The sequence below is a fragment of the Gasterosteus aculeatus genome, chromosome X (assembly GCF_964276395.1).
Source record: "Gasterosteus aculeatus chromosome X, fGasAcu3.hap1.1, whole genome shotgun sequence".
In the NCBI taxonomy this organism is placed as follows: domain Eukaryota; kingdom Metazoa; phylum Chordata; class Actinopteri; order Perciformes; family Gasterosteidae; genus Gasterosteus; species Gasterosteus aculeatus.
Window position 1 is genome coordinate 20,243,825 of NC_135698.1, and position 6,000 is coordinate 20,249,824.

Below are 6,000 nucleotides of genomic sequence, written 5' to 3' on the forward strand. Positions count from 1 at the left end.
ACTGTGCAGAGAGCACAGCCGCAGATATGAAGATTTGATTGATACTGAGCAGCAAAAGTTACAGAATAACATGTGAAAGGAGGATAGTTAAACAAATCGGGTAAGTTTCTATAAAAACAGCCCTGGAGTAGATGTCGTCTTAAACCACTGATCATTTTAAAGAGGCCATTTTGCCTTAAACAAGAAGGTTTGAGTGGCCAGACCTGAATGTTAAAACCACTCTCGATCACTTATCTTCCCTCCTTTCAGAGCTCATTGGAGCAGCATCGCTGACATGGATCAGGACCGTAAAGAAGCTCCGCATACTTTCCAACGTAGGTCTCGTTTCTGTGGCATGCGACGTTCCCCCATGATTTTAATAACATAGAACTTAAGTCTGATTGCGGTGTATCAAATGTAATCCTGCCAAATTGCTGAGCATTAGGGTCTCAATTGGTCAACTAAGCAACAGATTTTTTACCGTCACAGCTGTTTTGTGTTCGTTGTCCTGTGGGACAGTAAATGTGTTGGCTAAAGAGCACTCAAACAAGATTAGCAGCTTAAGGCGCTGTAACCCCTGAAACGGGAGCTCACACATAAATCTGCTTTAATTACAGAAGGTTTCTTTATAAGTGCTATTTACTGTTTGCATGTAGATCCACCTCAGGGTGCCATGACTTCACACCTTTCTTTGTTTATCTTTACCCTCCTCTATTCCCGTCCTGCAGAATGTCTTTCCTTCAATGGAAGCTTTCTTCTATTAATCATTAAAAATGAAAATCTCTAATTTGCATTTCTCACTGACTTTTACAGGAATTCTGCATTCGTCTTTACAGAATCCCATTTCCATCTATATTGTTGAGTGGGGAAAAGGGACATACATTCAGGAATACATTTTTTTTGGACTTGTTTGTCTAGGAGACACAAGTCTCAAGCCACCAACAGCAATGCAGTTCTAACCTTGGTTGCCATGTTTGGTGGTGACATTTGCATCAGTGTTCGTGTGGTCTTAACTAACCGGGCTTGCCTTCCGTGTTTGTTCCAATTTTTATGTGTTGCTGCATATTTGCTTGGCTCTCGGTGAGAGCCAAGCAAATATTTTTAAATATGTAAAAACCAGGTTTCCCTGAGATTTTTATTTTTAGATTTCACTGTGCACGTCATGGGTTCTAACCTACTGGCTATTTGCATATTGGAAAATATAGGATAAAGGAGTTACAGATGGAAAGAGGAAACTGTATTCGCCCCATACACACATTTCCCCCACCACGCCATTTGAGATATGCATTGTTATTTGCTGGTACAGTACTCCTACAAGTCCATCCACATTGAGGGTCATCCAAACAATTCAGAGGGGAGTCTTTTCCTAAAGGGATCTTGTTTCTTTGAGTTTACACAGGAAATCTCCAGTACAAACAAAGGCAGGAAAACAAACAAACAAGTGACTGGGGCTGATTGCTGGAGGAAAAAGGGGAGGGGGGGGGGACCAGTTGACACAGAAGCTCTTGACCAGTCACATAGCTGTCCATGCTTAAACACTGGTGGCCAATTTAAGAAAAACTGGTCCACCCCTGAGCCCCAAGGGACCCAACTTAACTTAGTCTGTTGACTCGATTTGTGGTTGGACAGCTTGTCCAAGACTGACAAATGGGATCACTTTAGGAAATCAATCAAGTGAATGTTTGAGCTGGAGATAAAGTCAGTCAGTCAGTGGGTGATTGGTTGCCCCTGTTTCTGTAGAATTCCATGAAGAAGAGCAGGAGCACTCAAGCCTGTGCAAACGCTGCTACAAGAACAATAGACTATCGGCCTGTCGTTCTGCTTGGTTTGATAATCAAGCATTCTGTGAATACCACACTATTATAATTGTTATGCAACGCTTTCTCTTTTGTAGTCTAATTGGCTCACTCAAACTCTCCTAAAATAACTACAAACAGCAACTGAAACAAGGGAAAGCTGTTTATCTGACATTGGGCTGATCATGGAATTGTTGGCGGTGTTTGCTGGCCTCCATCCTTGTATCTCCATCTGGGTTTGCTATCATTAATCATACATTAATCCAAATTCAATTCCTTATGTTGGAGATGTTCACTAGAACTAGTCGGTCAAGTGTTGCTTTTATACTTCAGTTTCTGTAGGTATGACACATTTACTAATGAGCTAATTCGTGTTTGGAGCTGGATTTTGTTATCTTTATTCAGAACCCGGCCAGCCGCTTCGCCGCGCTTCCAGTCTTTGTGTCAAGCTAAGCCAAACGTCTTCGGTCTCCAGCTCAATATTTATAACAGAGCCGAGACAGAAAAACCAAGAGAATCATCCAACTCTTGGAAACATCATGAATAAGTGTATTGTCAATACTAGCAAGCATCTTAGTGTTGTCGGAGAGGCTCCTTTGACCAGTTATTCAAAATTAATGTATTTTCCTGCCACTGTATCCGCCATCTGCGATCATACTTCTACTTTTCTCTCAACAGTAACTTATAAAAGAGCTACATCCTTTGGATTCCACTTTATGATTTAAGTGTATCCCGAAGGAACAAAACGAGGTACTTCTCCAGAACTTTACCTGTCATGCAACCAGCCGTTCTCTATTAGAGGCCTGAGCAGAGGTGGCACTTCTGCATCTGCCTAATACCTCTTTGAGCTTTGGCCAACTGGTGGGGCTTTATTTGGTGGTATTTTGGCTGGGAATGGGTGCGTGCAGGCTGGACGAGCACACTATTGAAGTTCACAGTGCTGTCCCTGTCCAAGGCAAGCTGACTCAGGAAGCTTTATGGGCCTCCAGGCAGGAAAACCAGGAAGCTGGGCGAAAGACAAACAGAGGGTTGGACTGAGCCTCGCCACCAAACGGATCTGACTTCAACCCATTATCTTCCATCCTCTAACAGCTCTGCATCTTTGATGGTGTGGCCGAGCGTCCCTGCTGAGCTGTTACGCCCCTCTAAATGTTATGCCTCAAACTGAAACGGTCTCAGGCTCAGACCGAGATGTTTCCGTTGCTTTCCTCCCTCGGCCTTTCATTCTCATCCCAGACACTGCAATGCTTCGGCTCTTCATTTCCCAGCTGTGGATTGAAGCTCCTTTAGGCACGCTGCATTCCCATCTGTGATGTAGCGCAGAGCACACAACCTGCACTACTATTAAGATTCCTTATGTAACCCAGATTAGGCAAACAAGAGGACCTCTGCTTTTCGTCCGGCTCTGCTTTGTTTTTGTGTCTCCGATGTCTTCCTTCCTCTTCCCTGTCTTCAGCGACTGGACCACTGATGCTCCTGTGTTTGATTCATCGTCTACTCCCCCGTCTTCTCAGAGTTCTCAGACCTTCTCCAATCATAACTAGCGCACTGGCTCTGGTGCTTGGTTTCCGTATCACTGCTGGTGGCTCTTTGACGCCCTGCTTTTCGGGCACCCTAGACTGTAACCAACACCTCCCGAGGGACCCCTCCCCCAGCAGTTAACCCCCTGTCAAAAGAACTATGGAAGGCTGACATAACACTTCAGGCCCTATTTCATGAAAAGATACACCCCAAGTATGTGATTGCATGATTGCAACTCCAGGAGAGAAGCTGACGAAGAAATTCACACCCTTAAAAGGCTGCTGTGGTCGAGAGATTCCCACCTTGGAGCTATTTGTGTTATTTGTTACCCTGCCGTATATAATTCCCCTTTCAGAATGATCCTCTATTTACTTGGCAATGGAAACCATTCGCAAAGGGTCGACCCAACGCATAGTGTCTGCTTCCCTCGTAACGGGGGCTTCCCATCTTCAACTGTAATCCTGTGCAGCTTTCAGCAGCACTCGGCAGTAATTTAATGCGTGCCTGTGGAATTCAGCGACGGGTCATATTGCTTCAATATAAAATACCATCAACAGCTTTGTTCCGCCACAAAAACTACACCAACAAAATGAGGTCGGCCACATTTCCGGATGACACTTTACGTATTACCCTACCCTTTTTACTGACTTGTTAGAGGCTGAAAAAGGCCAGATAAACAGATTTACAGCACAGGTTCTTGGATAAGCACTAGCAGTCATAGGTCCCTGAATTGGACTTCATCCTTAACTTGACCGTGGCGGTGGAATTCGCTCTGATCGCAGGCGTCTTTCCATGCAAGGCTTTTATGTATTTTTGTAGATCAGTATCCTGAGGCTGACGGGGCAATGTTTTTTCGAGGGGTGGTCTTGTAAAAGTAGTTTTGAGGGTAGCACCCTCTGAAAAAGGAATCTGCACCATTCCCTAAATTCCTCGGAAGGCAACCTGCTTTGGAGGTGCATCATGTTTCCGTTGGAAACGCCTCCTTGCTTATTGATTTTTTTCTGCAACTCTAGAAAACTCCGCAGCCCTTTCCACGTAAACTCTCCTTTCTCCCTTGCTCCCTTCATCCCTCTTTCTCTCTCTCTCTCACCCTTCATCCCTCCCTCCTTCCAGCCCTCTGTCTCGTGGAAATGCGCCATTGACAGATCTTTATCAGCAGCCCCATCCCTGCTCAGGCTCGTCGCTTGCCTTTGTTTTATTTCACCGACCGAGCGCTGAGCCAGGGTGAGGGATTTGTGTGCGCTTCCCTCTCCAAGCTCTGCAGCCCGAATGTGAAACTGGTGTATTTGCGGTCGTGACAATCCTTTTCCACTCCGCAAATCTCGCTCCGGATGATAATAAGAAGAGTCCGTGTGCCGGGGGGACAAGGCGGTGTGGTCGGGGGTCAGCCGCAGATGGTTGTGATTGTAGAGGATATAAACAGCGCAAACGTCAAAACAACCCTCGGAACAAGTAAAAGGAGAGGAAGCTAAATACTGAGAAAGTGAGACCAGAAGGAGGTGGAAAACGTGCCACTGAGGAAGAGTTAAAGGTGGACGTGAACAGGCACGACAAAGACAGGGGCTCTAAATATAGCACACGGCGAAGACAAGAACTGCCCGACAAGGACGAGTCCTTGTTGGTGTGATTACACGCTGCTGGTGAAAGGAAAGTATTCTGAGCAGTATATAAAAATACAAGACTGTGGGCACGTGGTGTCGCCTTTCATCCCTCTGGGCTGGGGACAAACAGGCTTGATGAGTCTCAAGAGAGGACCAATTCCACTCAGGCCCCTTTGTACTCCGAACTATACTACGTAACTCAAAAGGCGCTGCGACCAGCGCTTCTACAGATTGGAAAGAAAAGTGTTAATCCGCCTCAGTCGGCAGCAACTGAATGACACCAAATTTGAAATTAATTTTTTTCCTGTGCTTTTACTTACTTTACCCAAACATCCAACATCATGTGAGCATCAAAATAGGCCAATAATAGCCAATCTACAAAAATCTACACTTAAAGAAAATGTGGTGCTAAGCTGTCTGGTTCCTCCGTAACGATCAAATGCCCCTTTCTCATATCTTTGTGTGCCCTAGATGTGCTTTTGCCAACCAAACACCGAGGAACAGATGTATGATTTGAAGGAAGGAGACCAGAATAGAGACAAGTGAAACAGCACCAAACAGTCGCACCATCTGTCAGTCTCCGTCCTTTTGGCTCGCTCGCTGTTTCATCAACTGCATGACTGGGAACGTCTCATCACGGAGCTCTCCTGTCATTCAACCCTTTCCTAATCACACACACTATCTGTGACTGCGGTCTGCTTTCATTTGAACCTCTTTGCATTATTTTGAATTTCATGATGTGGGGACAATGAAAGATTTCCGTACCATGTGCACGGCTTCCGTGCCGCTCTTAATGACCCAGCTATTACCACTGTCACAGACCATCATTACCATTTCCACTGTGTGATGTCTAGAATGTGCTCATTGAACGTGTCACAAGAGAGATTTGGCTTGTTAAGCCTGAAATAAGCAGACTTTGAGGGAAGGATCTGTCTAATTAGCCCAGAAACCAGATCTCCCCCTGGGATCAAGCTCTAAAAACACACACTTGACTTTTGTAAATTTGGAAAACAATCCAACACCTGCGCTGGGCAAGGAATTAGTTAAATCTGAAATATCCAAAGAAACAGTAATGATCAGTGATCTCACATGTGTTCGTGGTG